This window comes from Micromys minutus (genome assembly GCF_963924665.1).
Source record: "Micromys minutus genome assembly, chromosome: 10".
NCBI lineage: Eukaryota > Metazoa > Chordata > Mammalia > Rodentia > Muridae > Micromys > Micromys minutus.
The window spans coordinates 5,529,600-5,548,723 of record NC_137979.1 but is presented as its reverse complement, the minus strand read 5'-3'; the positions used below and the strand labels follow the sequence as shown (position 1 = coordinate 5,548,723).

Here is a 19,124-nt window from a genome sequence, read left to right as displayed (position 1 = left end):
CACCATTTGTTCAAACAGCAGAGGATCTCACTTCTCAGTGATTATTGCGTTTTATCCTCTGGCCTCTTCTCAACCAAAACCTCCCTCTGGATCATCAGCATATACCCGCCCAGTGGAAACTGCTCCTGAGGAAAGGGGTCCTCCTTACAAGTCCCCATGTGCTCTCCCTCTGGAACAGAAAATGCTGGGTACTTGTAGTTATCTGCCTCTCCCCAAATAAATTCTGAATTTATGACAGCCAGCATTTGCCAGGAATTAACCACATCCCAGGTGCTCTGATGCCCTTCTAGCACGCTCACCTGGTACAGGTGGGAAGCTGTCCATCAGAAAGATGAATGACCCTGGTGGTACAGCTGGTCATGGGTGGAGTCAGAAATGAACCCAAACCTGGGCATCAGGGAATCTCCCGTCATGAGCTGTGTAGATGGCTGCCTAGGAAGGTAGGGGCAGCCAGGTCACGCAGAGGTAAGCATGATACAGTCAACCATGGGTATAACAGGCTAGCCTCCCCCTCAATGACCCCTGGCTTCTGGTGACATTTGATGAATCACCCAACAGTATCTTTAGAGAAGGCAGATGTGACAGGTTTCCTCACAGAAGCCCCTGTCAACCTTCTGGCTTCATTTCCAATGTCTTGGTGTCCAGGGAAGGCAAATCCTGAGGCAGACCTGGGCAATAATTGCTCTATCCACAGATTTCCCACCTCCAAATGATGTGAGAGGGGTCAGGAGTAAGGAATGTAGAGGACAATCTCTTTCCCTTGAGCATATGCTCTCCAAGCATAAACGTAAACGGGGCAGTTTCTCACTCCAACAGATCCAAGACTCAGGCTAACATCTGGAGCCTCAGATGGATTTTGCCACTACCCTTAATGGGTCTGTACGATCCACCCATGCCTGGATATGTTAATATATTCTAAAGCCAGAGTTTAACCTGATTTCCTCGTTGAAAATCAAAGGGGGAAGAGTGGGTGGCTGATGGTCCTATTACTGAGGGAAAGAAGAAAAACTTGACAATTGTCCTTGATAATGGAATATACTTGACTTGCATTATCCTGGGGGTGATTATTGCAAATCGTGATTTCAGAAATGCTGCTAATCAGAGGGAATTGGGGGGCGCAGGGGGAGAGCAAAACTAGAGGGTACTCCTGCTGTGGAGATTCTGCACAACGGGAATGTAAGAAAAACTCTCACCCACAGAGGAGCCGGTCTGGTCTCTAGGACTCAATGGTCCAGGTTCAGACTTTGAACTTCCTGTTCTAGAAGAGGAAATTGGAATCAATACTATGGCCATAGCCAAAGCCAAGGCCAGCTCTATTCTGACAGACTTCCCTGAGTCAGACGCAGAATTTGAGCCAAGCCACACTGGAGAAATGAGCTCCTACTGTGGAAAAAGTAACAACTTGCTATTGGGTGTGGGGTCAGGGAGGAGAGGCCTCAGTCCTGCCTACAGAATGGCTGATTGACACTCTTGGCCCTTCTGTGTGAAGTGGAAGATCTTCCCACTAGATGCAGCCTCTTTGTCCTGCTCACACTATGTGCAGGATGGTCCCTTTCATAACTCCTGTGTCTGGAGGAAATGGGGCGTGTTGGGCTAGCCCCTATCTCTAAATGATGCATTTCAGAATGGTTACCGTGGTTTTATTACTGGGCATTAACTTGTGTGTGAATTCATGCCATGTGAGTGGGAGGTGCCTACAGAAAGCGGGTGGAGTTGGATCCTCTGGAGTTGGAGATGCTGGGAACTGAACGTAGGTCCTCTGGAAGACCAACAACTGCTTGTAAATGCTGTGCCATCTCTCTTGCCTCTCAACTGGTCTTTGATGCCGTGAAAACCTTGTATGGGCAGAAGTGTGAGTGCAGACTCCCAGGGAGGAACATGGGAGCTTCCTATCCTCCTTGGGAATCTCCAAGACCCCATCTGCTCTTGAGCTTAGTTCCCAAACACACTGCATGGCTACCTTCGACTTGACTCACTAATGCCAGGAACTGTTTTGAATTCATACCTAAAACACACACATGCACACACATGCACATGCACACACTTCTCTATATGCGTGCTAGTCAGCTTTCCATCACGTAAAGAAATAACCTGAGTCTATTAGCTTCTAAAGAGAAAGACTTGCTTTGGTCACAGTGGTGGAGCTCCAGTCCATGTTTGGTTGGATTCATTGCTTTGGGCCTCTGGTGGGTGTGAGAGCAATGTCCCAGGGTGTAGAACTGAACTATCTTCTCACCTCATGGCCAGAAAGCAAAAGAAAAAGAGAACGGGGGTCGGGTCCCACAATCTTCTTCAAGAAAGCATCCCCATGACCTCAATACCTCCCATTAGTCTCCACATCCTGAAGGTTCACGACATCTCCCCTAAGTGTGGCAGGAGAGCTATGCCTTTGACACAGGCCTCTGAAGACGTTGGACATCTTGACTTGCTGAACCCCAGTGTGGTACATGGACAGCCACGTCTATGACGGAACGACTGAGAACAGGCTGTCACTCCCCCACTCCATTCTGACCATGTGGGCGACCATGGGGCACAGTCCATCTGGGTTACCACTCATCCCTGCAGCCACGTGATCTGCTATGATTGCACCACACCAGCCAGCCAGGAGAAGCAGGAAGTCAGGTGACCTGCAGAAACAGAAGGTACTATAATAAATCCAGTGTGCAACCAGAAGACTTGGCACTCCACAGAAGAGATTGCAGCCATACCTTCCCTTCCTCTGGCTCCCTCTCTGTCTTGGTGTTGAGGCCTACATGAGGACAGAAGCCCCAAGGGGGGGGGGGACACCAGGCCCTCCCTCTAGCAGAGTAAGGTCTGCATAGAGTCGTCTTAATGAGGAATCCAAGTGGCTGATGTGAAGTTGCTTGGAGGAAATTTGTATTCAGTCTCTAGGAAGGAGCACACATCTTTGCACATCATGACGAAGCAGAGAAAAGAGACCTGACAACGTCCATATTGTCTTGAGTGATTTCTAGGCATGTTAGCTGAGTGAGGTTAGAAACATACAAAACAGCAACCAAGGTGTGCACATCTCAAGAATGGCCACAGGTACAGAAAAACCCTAATGAGAAAAGATGAATGCTACGTTTGTTATTCCGGGAGGGAGCCAGCGGACAGTTACATATGCCATCCCCTAAATTAGAGCTATTTGTTCTCATAGAATTAATTGTAGAAATAAATAAAATTTATCTTCAATATTTGACATGTGATCCTAAAAATTAGAATTCATGAGCTCACGTTTTCAATAACTCACATATAAATATAGACAAACGGATGTTTTAATGCAAATTTAATATACAGTAGTTAAATTAATGATTTTTCTCCGTTCGTTTTTAATTGGGAAAAAAACCCTCACTGCCACACCATATAAATCAAACTAGCTCAGCATGTTGGCGTGATAGAGAAGTCGGCACGTTCTCGGCCATGTGTCAAGATACGATTTGTTTAAAATGAATGGCTCCTGTTCCCAGTTCCATACACAGCTAATACATATTCATAACTGGGCATTTCTTTACCATTTTTTATTCTCTTTTGAGTTTCCTATTTTCTGTATTAAAATCTAAGAACTGAGATCATCTGATCCCAGGGGCCGAGCAGGCTCCGGATGTCGTGTTCACTACTAGTAAAGATGTGGCTGGGGCTGAGGAGATGACTTCATGGGTAAACGTGTTTGCCACACTGATGTCAGGGCCTGGGTTAGATTCCCCAGAAGCCCACACAGAGCTGGATGTGGGTAGGGATGTGCATAATCTAGGTAGAGGTGGAGACAGGAGAATCCTATAAAGTCTCAGGCCAGCTAGAATGGTATTATACAGTGCGTCAAACAAGATGGGCAGTAATGACTGACACCTGAGGTTGTCCCCTACACACACACACACACACACACACACACACACACACACACACACACAGGGAGAGTGGGGTTGGATAAAGTGTCTCCCACCGCCCTATGGTTTCCTCTCTCAGGACTGGACTGGGCTGCTGCATTTTGTGTGAAGTCTTCCTGAGCTAAAGTGGGCCAGATGAGGTGGGCACTGAAGATTGTGGTTAAAGGACAGGACCCAGGACATGCAGGTTTGTTAATTGCTCCTATATTGAGCTCATCTCGTCTCATCCGAGGTGATTGCCTCTTGATTTCATGCTAGATGGCTATACTGCTACCGAGAGCCTCTTGGTGAGTTTGTGGACCGTACCAAAAAGGCATTTTTATCACCGGTTTAATGCCCCATGGCTGACAGGGAACAGGCGAGAGAGAGGAGTGATAACGGTATTCCGGCATTAAAGGGATCATTAACGCTTAGATGGGGAGAGGGCTTGTTGTCAGTTATGTGGCCAGCACAGGCCTGAAGTGAAACGTAGGCAAAAGATAATGGGGGGACACTCACCTTGCCCTGCCTGCTGCCGCCCTGTACCCCCTCACTGTGTCTTCCCACCACCCTGCCAGTTCAGTTCAGCGTGGGGGTAGCAGCTCCCCTAACCGGTTGTACTCCCCAGGAGAAATGATACAACCTGTCTCCTTTAACCAACCTGTTGCTTCTCACCATGCTGAGCAGCCCAGAGAGGCAGCTACGGCTTCCTGCCCTCTGTCTCACCGAAGACCATTCATGCAGCAGAGATTTTTGCCAATTTCCCCCTCCTGGTACCCACAGAGGCCCCCCCCTGTCATGCCTGGCAGAGAGGTGCGTTCGGGTTCTTTATCAAACCTAAACCCTGCTCTTTCTTTCAGCTTTTCAGTATCTCACCAAGAGGCAGAGTTTGTGGAACATAAGCATTCAAGCACAGGACTGGACGCGTTTCAAGAAATGGGAAACCATCCCAGTGGTAGAGCATCCAAGGCACAGGCATCATGCGTGGGATGGCAGTCTGGAGGGACAGCGTCACATAAGAAAGAAAGAAATCAGGCGGAAGTCAGGGCTGAATAATTTACCAATGACCCTGGGCAGCTGTAAATAACGAATATCCCCAAATTATTATTCATTGTTTTATCAGCCTGCTCCTTCCCAAAGAGAGGCTCCAGGGATTGAGACACATCTGTGACAAAATTTAAATGGCAGCCACGTCGCCAGACTCTACACTCCTGCAGGGGGCCTACTCCACAGAGTTTATATACTGTGCTCTAACAGATAGTTGGGAGCGTTCAACACCAGGCCCTGTGAACAGAGCCTGTCCAAGCTCTGGTGATAACCCTGAGTATGAAGACCAGTGACTCTGCAGGTACAAGTAACTGTCAGGAACTTGCCCGCGGACACCCAGCACCGCCTCTAGGATGGGGGCTCTCGACTCTCCTAATGTGGATATGTGTGTGAATATTATCCTTGAGAATCACTCTTCGATTGTCCTTCATCATGTTTTATTTTCCCATTGTCACGTACACCTCTGTGTATATATGTTTCACATATGTGGGGAGGGGTGTGCACGTGTAAACTTGCTTGGAGAGACCTAAGCTTGATGGCAGTCTCCCTCAATTGCTCTCTCCTACCTTATTCCCTGAGGCAGGCTGTCTCCATCACACCCCGAGCTGGCCGCTGTGTCTGGTTTTCTAGCCGTCTGACTCTCTGCACCTTCTGAGGCTGGAATTCCAAGCGGCTCACGCATCCACCTGAGTTCCATGTTTGTTCCAGGGGTTTGAACTCTGTTACTCATACTCAAGAGCAAGCCCATTAATGTCTGAGCCATCCTTCTATTCTATCTGAGCTTCCGCCATGTTTTATATAGTTTGCCAACTAGGCTAGGCTAGCTGGCCATCAGTCCTCCCAACTCTGCCTCCCCAGCACTTAGGATCACACACACACACACACACACACACACACACACACACACACACACACGCACACCACCACCACCACCCACATGGCTTATTTTCACATGGTTTCTGGTTGTCTGCCACATACACTAGTGACCCAGCCTGGTCACTGTGGTTTTTTGTAAGGAATCTGACGTTAATATCACAGACCCTGTCTCTTTCCCTTCTGTTCCAAGTCTACATCATTTTTATGTTTGTTTGCATATGACACCTCATATAGACTGGGCAGCAAACACAGAGGCAAGGTCCAGGGTTGGCTGAATTGGAAAAGGAGCAAAGAAACGGTCCAAAGAGACCATATTCTTCTGCACAGCAATGGTCACCAAAGGCCTGGCACACACTCTGCCTGTGGAGAGAAAACAGAACCACATTTGAGTCAAGTCCTTGAGGACGGTGAAACACCCCATGGATGTAAGAGCCAGCTGCTTTGAGAACGTGGTGCTGATGCTGGCCCAGTCCAAGATGGAGCTGTCTTCCTTTCTACCATCCACAGGATACCAAGTGGAATTCTCTAGGGCCTATCTCATGGGTCACAGTCATAATGAAGTGTGTGAGCACTCGGAGTAGAGGAGACAGGCCATAGCCTAATGCACAGCACCCATGTACCCAGGCACAGATGCCTACACACCCAATCTGCATCCTTTTTGTCAGGAATCGCCTCCCAAACATCTGCCCTTCTGTGGTCCAGCAGTATCCAGGGCTTACCTGATCTCACGTACTGCCAACTCATCCATTTCTCCTATTCTCCTTACAGTCACTTCTAGAGGGGCCTAATTTCCCCAGCAAAGGATGCACTTGTCAGTGTCCCCTGGTTAAAAGGTCTGTATTCATTACAGCAGAATATTGTCTACACTGCAGCTGCAAAAGAAGCCAACGGATGGTGCCCAAGACGGGCTGGAGATCCCTGTTTACTGATGCCAGAAGAAAGCCACCATTATGAGTTTCCTGTGCCCTGGTGCCCAGACCAGCTTGGGGACATCTTATATGTCAAAAGCAACACTGAAAAAGACAGACTCTGATTCTAAGTTCTTTTAAAATTTTATTTTTATTTTTATGTGCATTAGTGTTTTGCCTGCAAACATGGGGGCAGGGGCATCAGATCCCCTGCAGCTAAAAATAACACACAGTTTATTACTTAACATGTAGATGCTGGGAATGGAACTCTGGTCCTCTGGAAGACAGTCAGTGCTCTTAACCACTGAGCCATCTCTCCAGTCTGTTTCCTCTCTCTCTCTCTCTCTCTCTCTCTCTCTCTCTCTCTCTCTCTCTCTCTCTCTCTCTCTCTCTCTCTCTCTCTCTCTCTCTCTCTCCAGATCCTCATCTATCACGTATGGCTAACAGGACAGCCTGCCTGACTTCAGGGAGGTGATAGGATTAAGTGAGATAATAATATAAGAAAACATAAATGGTGTCTGGCACGCACTAGGTGCTTTGTGGGTGTGGACATTCAAGTGAGGTTCATTTGTTCCAGCATCAGAGTTGACTGCAGATCCCAATAGCATGCCTCCAGAGTCTGATACACATCCTGAAGGTGACAGCCACCCCTGTCCCCTCAGGGTCACAGGGCACTGGCAATAGAAACATTGTTGCCTCCATTTTACAACCAAAAAGCCTAAGGGGGAAGGGGGAAGGGAAATGAGGGACTCGGCATTCCAAGGCACCGTGTTTTGAATGTCAGACGGTCCCTGAAGGTTCCCACGTTTGAACACTTGGTCCCTGTCTGGTGCCATTGTTTGGGAAGGTGGTGGAACCTTTAGGAGGTGGAGCCTCATCAGGAGAGTGAGTTACCGGAGGTGGATCTCTAAGCTTCAAGACCTGGCTCTGCTTCCTGCTCACCATGCCTTACCCACGTGCTATCACATCTTCGCTACCATAATAGAATATATCCCCTCTGACACTGTGGCCAGAGTAAAACCTTTCTCCCCTAAGTGGCTTTTGTCAGGGTATTTTATTGAGGTGACAGAAAAGTAGTGAAGACCCAAGGAGAGAAAAACCAGGTTCTCACCTCAGTTACCACCTCCACTGATTTTCACACGCACATCCACATCCAGAAATTCAGACATAGGCAGTCTCCGGCTTCGGGCAGCCATGGAAACAGAGGGGTGTCTGGCTTCTGCAGAAGCCAGTCCTACAGTGGATATCAGATTGCACTGTGGGACAGCAAGGCACAGGAGCATGGAAGGTGGGCAGGAAGATGAGCTTTATAGAATAAGAAAGTTGGCCAGTGGTGGCCTTGGGAGCAGCACAGGGAAAACACAGCAGCCTGACATAAGAGATGGCAACCGAAGGCTGGGAGCCCCCAAGGGGATAGAGCCTGTGGTCAAGGGCACAACAGGGAGACTGGGACTGAGGACAGCTACATTCATGTGTCGTTAAATGATGACTATATGCTGGATTGAGGGGCTCCAGTTGCGTGGGAGAATTGTGCAACAGGAATAAGACAGAGAAAGGCAATGCAAAGCGCCAGACCAGGGGGAAGGGTAGTGGGTTATCTACTGCCCTTGCTGTCAGCAAATATCCAACAAGCCATTTAAGGGAGGAAGGCTTTATCTGGACTCATGTGTTAAAGGCACTTGACCAATCATGGTGATGCAACTGGCCTCAGCCATTGTAAAATGCAGTGAGATGCCTGTTTGCATTCAACCAGCTTCTTCCTTTTCATTCAGGGTGAATGTTTCTTTCCCCATTAGCTGAACATATCAAGAGATTCCCTCAAAGATAGGCCCAGAGGCCTGTTCCCTAGGTAATTCTAAATCAAGCCAAGATGCCATCTCAGGACACGCCCAGAGGCTGGGACTCAAAGTTTGAGCCTAAAGACTGGGGCCCTGCTGTCCAGATTCAAGTTCTTGTGGTTCAAGAAGCCCTTAGTGATCACATAGTTTCTGCAGATTCTCTGTGTGGTATAATGATAAAGCCATGACAAGAACAAACACCGTGTCCCTCACAGGTTACCATTGTCCCTTGGCTTCCATTGGCTAAAACTCAAGAGGTAATGAGCCCTTCTAGCAAGGTAGAGGTCATCAGATAGAGAAGGGCAAGCAACTGGTACACATTCAAGGGGTGAAGGGTGACCAGAAAAGAGGTTTTTCAAAACTCTGTGGCCATGACAGTTTAGAAAGTCTTTCAATCCTCTTTTTCACAAAGGAATATACCTAACAACACATTAAAACGTTAGTGCGTGTGTTTGTAAGTAAACATACAAGCATATGGAAGCATATGGAAGCCAGAGATCAACCTTGTCTTTCTTCAAAGGTTGTTTATCTTGGTTTTTTGAGACTTGATCTTACACTAGGACCTGGGCTTCACCAATTAGGCTAAGATGGCTGACCAGTGAGACACCATGAGCTGCCTTTCTTTGCCTTCCTAGCATTCAAATCCCAAGTTCATACCACCAAGCCTGGGTTTTACCTGGATACCAGGGATCAAATGAATGACCTCAGGCTCGAGTGCAAGTACTTTTCCAACTGAGCCATCTCCCAAGCCCTGCATATTCAAATATTTTTAAGTCCTAAAAAAAAACTTCAGGTGTCTTATTTATACCTTTTCTGTTCTCTAACTGGAGAGTGTCTTGTTTATACCTTTTCTGTTTTCTAACTGTATGCCTTCGACTCTCAAAATTAAAAATACTGAGGATTCAGCTGTAGTTTCTGAGAATAGAGATCCAAAAAATATCGTAGGTGCAGTTAAGACAAATAAGACTTTGCGTGATTGTGTGGCCAGGCCAGTGTAGCAGCTATGTTTCAGGGTCCAGACTTTTGAATGTTCCACCCTCCCAAGGGCTCAGATGTTCCCACCACCACCCCTTCTAGATAAAATGGGAAGGAACTAGGGAAAGGAAAAGCATATCCTTTCAGACGCCATCCTAGAAGAGCTCCCTCCCACTGCTGACCTTGGCTTCCATTGGCTAAAACTCAGAAAATGGCCTGATCTAGCTCTGAAGGTTAGAGAATAGAGTGTGGGCCCTGGTAACCACTGATGGCTCTCAGGAAGAGAATGGCTCCCTGGGGACAATCACTTCTCTTTAACAACAAAGGGCTTTGTGCTTTGTCATTGACTTGAAAATGCTTTAAGACTTAGCTGAGAGCAGCCATCATTCTCGTCCTTTCTCCTTCCAGTTCTTCTGAAGACAGCAGAGAGGCTGTAGGCAGAACTCACACAAAAGCCAGATGCCCAAATTTAACCTTCAAGAGGGATAAATAGGTCTCTTGTGGGACTCCTTTTTTTCCAAATGCAATTACCCTGACTTCCTGTGTAAATAGGTGGCTGATGGGAACTGGTGGAGGGACCAGAGCTGAAATCCAAGCTGGCTTTCCTTCACCCCAGATATGGCATATGATTTCAGAGTTTTAGCCCCAAGCTTCTGACAGCCTCTCACATGGCTTTGTCTTTCTTGGCTCCGAGAGTGGGTAGCAGCCATTCACTTTCGTGTTGCAGTGATAAAACACTCAACAAACTCAACTTAAGGAAGGAAGGGACTGTTTTTTTTGCTATTGTTGTTGTTTATTTTGTTTAGTTTTTAAGCTCACAGTATAAGACCCAAATTGAGTCTTATCTATTTGAGGCTCCCATGAATGAGACAAGAGATCAGGGATCGATGCAAAAGCAAGATGTTTATTAGTCCAGTGCACTGGGGCAGCCAACATTCAGAGGAGAGGTGATGTAGAAAGGCTGTTACAAGCAGTTTTTCTGCTTTCTAGGTGTACAGGTTACATTAGCAAGGTTATAATTTAAATTCATTGACTAAGCGTATTGACCTTTAAACATATTGGTTAGTGAGCATATGCGTCAGGACCCTGGCTGGGACTTTCTAGATGGCTATCAGTCTGTACATTTTATGATTTTTCTGATATTTATTTAATCAAGGAAGTCCCTTAGGCCAACGCAAGGTGAGCTGTTGGGCCATTGTTTCTGAACGAGTTGGGGGTAGAGAATTTCTCACTTCTTTCAACAGCCAGTGGCCCAGAAATTGAGGCAGCAAGAACTTGAAGCAGTCAGTTGCATCATGCCCACAGTGAGAAGAAAGAGCAATGAGTTCTGGTGCCTGGCTCAGCATTCTCCATCTGTACATGATCCCTGACCAGGGAATGGTCCTTGCCCACAATTAAGATGGGTTTCCCTACTTCACTTAACTTCTTCAATACCATCTTGCACAGGCACACTAAGTAGTATGTCTCTCAGGAAGTCCATACCTCTTAGGGAGTCACATTCTGTCAAGTTGACAGTTAATATTTAGCATCACAAGAGCCCTGGCCAGATGTAGGTAGCATCACTAAGAATATTGATGTCCTTGCTCAGCATCATGACCACCTGCATACCATCTGCCCTCCAGGTGATTCTTAGAACTTCCATCTGCTATCCACCCAACCTTCCAGCCCACTGCTTCATTCTTCTTATAGTGGTCCTCCCTATAACTAACCATTTCCCCAACCCCCATGTCCTTTATTATCCCTTGACTCCTCTAAAGTACTTCTTTTGAGTCTGTCCTGAGCCACTGCCTCCCTTATGTATACATGCCCAAGAAGTGCCATCCTCCTGAGGCAGAAAGTCCTCAGCTATAACAAACTAACTCCTAACCCTGATAGTCATTAACTCTATTCATAACACGATGCTCGAGAAAAATCACAGCTGAGCAGCCATTCCTATTGTCAGTCTGCTGTAAGCCTGCATCTCCAGATGACAGTGTCTGTGAATCCAGGCGCAGCTGTGGGAACATGTGTGAACGCCATCATTCACTCTGCCTACATAGGAACTGTGCTGGGCATCCAGGTGAGAAGTTGTTTTACATTAATTCAGCCACTCTAGGGGCTTCTCAATAAAGGGTTAACTTTACTTGAGGATCTGAGTGTTCTACACACTCCAGCATACATCTCCTTCTTCCCCAAGTTCAACCCATGACTGTACCAGATGATAGTTCATTATTCTCACCACCACAGTGAATATTCCCCCATGGCCCCTCCTCCAACTCATCTTCCATCTCAGTAGCACACCATCTCCTTTCTCTTGCACAAAAGGACCTTTTCTCCCATCTTAACATCAAATATAGATCTAAATATCCTTTTCCAGAAGCCCTGATGAGTTCCCAGCAATTTTTGGATCCTGTCACAAGCCCAAGAAGGACTTCCCAGTTAGAGCAGGGAAAGAACTCAGTTTGGATTATACCATGCTTGCTGGTTTTGTTTCTGAAGCAAAATGCCTCTCTTAAAGTATAGTACGGTGGCATATATCACTTGGACTGTGCATATGACTCACAAAAGAGATCAATAAATACCTGATGGTTGATTATAGTTATTGACAACTTGAAAATTGATTACAGTTATCAGAAAAATAAATAAATCAGTTTCAATTTTTGTCTGTGCATTATAGCGGGCCCCATGGAGGACCTCTTGGGCATCTGGGCAGATGATAAATTCTGCTGACAACCCAGCCGTCTCCAAATGCAAAGATGCACAGCAAACACTCATGGTGTGAACTGAATTCTTGACTTTTCATATGAATATTTTAACACCAAGTATGCACCACTTAAATTCTTTTCTGGAAACCTTTGCCCAGAGAGATGGTGATTGGCCACCCTCTTCTCCAGCAATCTGCAAATTGGAAACTTTCTAATAATTTTCCTCTGCACCCCTACCTGCTGCTCCATTAACACAGATGACAAGGAAAAAAACAAGCCCACCTTTGCTGTCCCATTTTTCCACCTCAGCTGGGACATTCTGCCCTTGTGGAATCTTCCCCAAAAGCTCTGTGACAGAGGATCTGGAGCAGGAGAGACGGCTTAGTGGGTAAATCACTCACTAACTGTGATGGTTTGTTTCATCCACTAGACAGACTGTAGAGTCACCTGAGAGGTAGCTCTCTAGGCATGTCTGGAGGGATCCTCTTAACTCTATCAATTGATGGGTAATGACCCAGCGTCATTGTGGATGAGACCATGTCATGGGGAGGGCATCCTGGACTGTATAAATCAGAAAAGGCCAGCTGAGCAGTGGTCAGCACTCATTCCTTGTTCTCTGCTTCTTGTCTAGGATGCCATGTCCCAGCTGTCCTAAGCTCCTGTCTCTGTGACTTTTTAACCACAGTAGAATAAGCCCTTTAGTGTCTCTCATCTGAGAGTTTATCGTAACATCTGAAAAAGCAACTAATCACTATGCATGTGTGGAGCTGAGGTTGGATGTCTACATCTATAATGCCAGCACTTCTACAATGAGATAGGAGTCAGAGACAAGAGAGTCAACAGGCCAGCTGGTCTGACAAAAGTGAGAGGAACAAAAGACCCTGCTTTAAAGAAGACAGAAGGTAAGGACTGACACCTGAGATTGCCCTCTGACTTCCACATCATGTCAGATACATCCTTAAATGAACACACACACACACACACTCACCCTCAAATTCACACCATAATGGGTGAGGGAGAGAGATAATTAAAACAGAGAGAAACTAAGAAGACTCTGGGGACTAGGGACACTCCCAAGCCCAGTGACACCTACACCGTGTTCTGTGTCCAAGGCCATTGAATTGGGCCTTCCCTTTCAACCACTTTGGGCTTCATAATTTGTCTGGGGAAAAAAATCAATTTGGAAAGGCATTTGGGGGAAAAAAGCAAATAAAATTTTGTTACTGAATTTTATTTAGAGAAAAATGTAGTACTTTCCATAAAAATGCAATTTGATTATATTGCAATTTCATTTCTAATCTGTATTTCCTATGCCAAAGCATTCTTTAATGGATCAGAAGTACATAACTGCCAACTACAGATTCAGCAGCAGCCCCCAGAAGCAACATGGTTCTCATGTCTTCTCTCCCAGTTTTGTGCCACTGGCAAGGCCCTTCCAGACTCTCAAGAGACTGTCCTGTGGGCAAGTCATGTGTGACTAGGGGCTGGTTCTCAGGTGCCCCACGCTTATGGACTGGGGAGTGGGGGCCTTTTGAGACATCTCCTTGCTCAGTTCTGCATTTTTTAAGAAGGGATAAAGGCTGAGCCCCTAGTGAACTTCTCTTTGATGCTGCCACGCACCTAATCACAGCCATCCTTACAGAATTGGACTCCTGAGGCCAAGGTCAATGAAGGAAATGCTGCCCATCCCCCAGACTGACAAGAAGAAAGAGTGTGGCACAGGAGCCATTGTGAAATTAATATCCACGTCAGCCAGAGGTCACAGCCTTTGCACAGCTAAGGGAGGATGGGAACATTTCCGGGAAGAAGTCACTCCAATGTGCTGGACAGCATCTCAGTGAGAAGGGAAGAAGGGACAGGTGAGCTACTCCAACTGTGGCCTAACTCACGTGTGTGTGTGTGTGTGTGTGTGTGTGTGTGTGTGTGTGTGTGTGTGTGTATGTGTGGGTGTGTGTGTATGAGTGGGTGTGTGTATGAGTGGGTGTGGGTGTGTGAGTGTGTATGTGTATATGTGTGTTTGTCTGTGTGTGAAAGAGGGAACAGGGGAAAGAATATGAAAAAGAGGGTGTCATCCTTAGGAATGCCCTCTACCTCCTTTAAGACAGACTCTCTTGTTGGCAAGTGAGCCCTAAAGGTCCACTTGTCTCTGCTTCCCCAGTACTGGGATTACAAAGATGAGACACTACACCCGGCATGTATGTGCTGAAAATTTAGCTCAGGCACCCCTGCTTGTAAGGTGAGGACTGAGCCAACTGAGCCAACAAACATGAACACACACACACACACACACACACACACACCAGCCCTTTCCTCTCTTTCTTGTTGAAAACTTTCGCTGAGCCCAGCAATCTATAAACACAAATGCCACACTTCACCATAAGTAAAGTAGGTATGTGCTTGGTCCCATGAAGACTACAGAGCTAAACTAGTAAACAAATAAAAAAAGACATAATTAAGCAAGGAAGGCTAGACTCACAAAGAACAAGTAACTAGAAAGTGGGGTACATGGAGCTGTGGGAAGCTTCCTTGAGAGAATAGAATGTGAGAGAATGTGTGAAGGTGGGTGATGGAACAGGAGTCTGTTGGAGCATGAAGAATGTTCCAGAAAAAGAAAGTGTCGGGCCACAGGCAGATGAGCCAGCAGCCTGAACCTACAACCCTTGCCCTGATCCAGAATGGGGACTCGGGAGAAAAGCCAACAGCCCTGGCTGAGCCTGCTGGCCTGCACCTGCCGAGGGCCAGGATCATGAATGTGGTGTCTGTTCTGCTGAGGGCCATGCAGACTTCTGTAGGCCATGCTGCTTGGGGGGGGGGGGGGGGGCGCTGTGCCACCACCTGAGGCCATGGTGATGTCACCAAGGGCCATATCTGGGTCCGAGGGCCTACTGCAACCTGGTCAAAGTCTAAGTTTCCAGCATGCGGATGTCTGATCTGTGCCACCCAGAAGATGGCTATGCTGCCACTGAGCGCCACATTGATGTGAGTGGCTTGCACTGCCTGTAAGATGGTGTTGATGTTCAAGGCTGGGCTGCCTCAGAGGCCTTATCTGGGTCCCGGGTCCTCCTGCTGCGGGTGTCCATGACCCTCTGTGAAAATCAAGGAGGCCACTTGTGCTGTGATATCTAAGAGTGCAGACACACAGTGGAGAGAGAGCATGGATGGCTTCTGTGACAACCTTCACCCCAGCAAAACAACAAAGGTAACAGCTTAAAAAAAAAAAAAAGAATAGCTGTCAGGTGTGGTGTGAAGGTTATACAGAGAATGCAAACAGGGTGACCACACATCACAAGGAGCTGGGTGTCTAGAATGTGACTCCCTGGCATTCAGGAAACTTTAAGAGTTGCAGACCCTGAACAGGGGCTCTATCCTCTATTTGTAGGAAACACTGGAGAGTTAGAACAGGGCTATGGTGCACTTAGATTTGTCCTATGTGAAGACCCTCTGGCTGTGAAGGATGGTTGTGGGGTGCATGCCTGTGTCACAAGACCTGGGCTCAGTCCCAGGGTCCATACTTGCAAAGGCAGAGAGCTAGAGCATAAGAATCCCTTTGCAGAGTGAGGCAGAAGTGGCCATACCTCATCAGCAGAGTTCCAGTACTGTGAGATCCTCAGGGATCCAGCCAGAGGAGGGCCAGGAGAGCAGAAAGGGGGGGGCATGTTCTTCCCTTAGCCTATCCCATAATACCCTTTGTTTGATGCTGTCCGACTCAACTTTCTTGATTCTACTCAAATGTGCACTCCACATTCGCAGCCCTGTGCAGGGCACATCGAAGATGTCGTGATGTGCGACTACTTAGTGAAATCGCTGTCTATAGGCCTCACACGCTGGTGTGGGAGCTCCATAGCATGGCGGATCTATGGCCAGGGCCCGGCATTTCGTAGGTGCTCAGTAAATGTGCACTGCATGTGTGGGGGGAACACAATCTCAGTATGGTTTAGATGACTTCTCCGGCAGGCAGGGAGGACTCCTCTCATCATGGAAGAACCCACTGGATGGGGCCGTTGTCTCTGAAAAGATCTAGAATCACTAAAAAGCATCTGTCTAGCAGAGTCCAGGCTGTCTGCTAGCTTTCATCAGAAATCTTAAAATGGAAAAAAAAAAAAAAACTTTTAAAGATAGACCATTCTGAATTTTTTTTAATGTACTACCATAATTAGAGAATTAGGGAGTCTTTTATGGGAACAGAACTATAATCATCATACTCTATTACAAGAAATTATATACAAATTATACAATTATAAAAAAAATTTGTTGCTTCCTCCAAAATTATACCACCTCATGTACCTTCTGAGGAAAATTGCATCTCAGTTTCCTCCTGCGGGGGAAAGGACGTCTAATTCAGTGTTGTGAGAAAAACCACTCAGTTGGTGGCAGTAGTGGCAGTAGTTGACATGTGTAACTACTTCTGTGCCAGGCCTAGAAGCTCAGCTGGAACCTGTGTGGAGGCCAGAAGACTCCAAAACCCAAACACTAAGTCCTCTTCCAGTTTCAGACAAGCCACAGGAAGATTTCACGAATGAAATATATGCCTAAGATGGGACGTCTGGGAGAAGAGACCATTAACCAGCCCTCCAAACAATGCCACATCTGTGTCCCACTGTCCCCTCAGACCCAGAGCAGCCCAACTGTGAATTCTGCCAGGTCTGAGTTATTCCTGAGAACCTACTGAACTGAGCCCAGCCCCATAGGAATTCTCTGTCTTTTCTGAGTTAGGGACAGTCAATCGACTGTCTTGGTTTCCTTTTTGTTATAATAAAGTACCCTGACAAAATCTACTCAAAGGACAAAGAGTTTACTTTGGCTCACAGTCTCAGAAGGATTAGAGTTTATCATTACAGGCAGGAGGTATATGAGACCAGCCTATTGAACTACACCAGCAGTCAGGAAAAAAAAAAATATATATATATATATATATGTATATGTATATATAATGTATATGTATATGTAGATGGAGATGATGTATATGAAATGTAGATGGAGATGATGTATATGTACATGTACATGTATATGATGTATATGTATATAATGTATATCAACCTGACACAAGCTAGAGTCATCTAAAGAGGGACTCTCAATTGAGAAAATGCCATTATCACATTGGCCTATAGTCAAGCCTATGGGGCATTCTCTTGATTGATGGTTGATGTGGAAAGGCTCAGCCCACTGTGAGTGGTGCTATCCCTTTGCAGGTGGTTCTGGAGTATATAAGAAAACAAACTGGACAAATCATGGAGAGCAAGCGAGTAAGTAGCATTCCTCTATGGTCCTGCTTTAGTCCATGTCTTGACTTCCTGCCCTGACTTCCCTACGTGATTGCTTATGACCTGGAGATTGTAAGACAAAATAAAGCCTTTCTTTCCCATATCGCTTTTAGTGATGGGCATTATCACAGAATAGAAACCCACGACCAGCTCGAAGCCTGCCCTCAGAGAACCACTCCCTTCCAGCAAGGTTTCACATCCTAAAGGTTCTATAAACCTTTCCAAACACGGTCACCAGTTGGGGGTCAAGCATTCAAACACTGCCAGGGACATAAAGCACTCAAGCCGTTGCACCCACAAAATATAATTAGGCAAATATTTTGTGTCATGCACTCCCCTAGACTCTGGGACATAAAAAGTAATCAGTTTTTCATCACTATGACAAAATACCTGAGTTCATTACTACAAAAAAGAAGAAAGATTTATTTTGTCTTAGGGTTGAAGGAATTCAATCCATAGGTTTAGGTGTCATTTTGAGGCACCTCCACCACTGCAGCTGCCAGAGCCAAGATGCCTAAAGGAGGTAGAAAGGGAGGCCAAAAAGGCCAAGTGTATACAAGCCCTGAAGATATCGATGTCCAGCTACAGGCTGAGAACCAGAAGGCCAACAAAGAAGATGAACAAGAGGAAGGTATTTCAGGTGACCCCAAAAAGGAGAAGTCTCTAGACTCAATGAGAGTGAAGATGAAGATGATGACTACCAGCAAAATTGAAAGGGTGTGGAAGGGCTCAGTGACATCGAGAACCCCAACCAGGTGGCACAGACGACTAAGAAAGTCACACAACTGGATCTGGAGAGAACAGGGCTTTCCAGGAGAGAACGAGAAGAAACAGAGAAGCAGAAAGCAAAAGAGCGCTACATGAAGACGCACTTGGCTGGGAAGACAGAGCAGGCCAGGGCTGATCTCGCCGGCTGGCAATCATCCTGAAACAGCAGGAGGAGGCAGCAAGAAAGAAGGAAGAAGAAAGGAAAGCAAAAGATGATGTAACTTTGTCAGGAAAACAAATGCAGTCGCTCTCCCTGAATCCGTAAACTGGCCTGTGGGAGGAGATGCATTTCATTTGGAATCATCATCTTGTGATGTCGGAAGAGGACTTGGGTCCCCCAATATCTCACATCCCAACTAGGGATAGTGTAAGTGAACACCAGAGCCCTGCGAGGTTGGCCACGCTTAGCAGTTCTGTGCAGAGCTCTGCATCCAGCCTCTCCTCCCCCATTATCGGGTCCATGCGATGCTGCAGCTCAGAGTACTCACCAGAAAAGCGCTGCATTTGTGCATGCTCTTCCTCCACCCTGGAGGTACCATCACCACTACTGTTGGTTCCAGCACTTGGCACGACAGCAGCACCCTCGTCCCACACTCCAGCGCAAAGGACAGCCAAGCACAGTTCCCTGCTGTCAAATGTCAAAAGCAAAGGCAGACTTCGAAAGTGACAGAGCAGGAGGAATTGTGACTTCCCTCAAATCATCATTTTTTAAGAGATTGTGCACAAAGTTTTTTAAATTTTTTTTTTATTGGATATTTTCTTTATTCACGTTTCAAATGTTATGCCCTTTCTCGGTTTCCCCTCCAGAATCCCCCTATCCCATCTCCCCTCCCCCTGCCTCAATGAGGGTACTCCCCACCCACCCACTCCCTTCTGCCTCCCAGCCCGGGTACTCCCCTGC

At 46.7% G+C, this 19,124-nt stretch overlaps 1 pseudogene across 1 annotated transcript; it reads left to right on the top strand.

Moving 5' to 3' along the window:
* Window positions 1-17,965: 17,965 nt before the first annotated feature.
* LOC308426286 (28 kDa heat- and acid-stable phosphoprotein-like) lies at window positions 17,966-18,488 on the top strand (annotated as a pseudogene). Its single transcript has one exon. The product of its transcript is annotated as a 28 kDa heat- and acid-stable phosphoprotein-like (transcript).
* The last annotated feature ends 636 nt before the right edge of the window (window positions 18,489-19,124 follow it).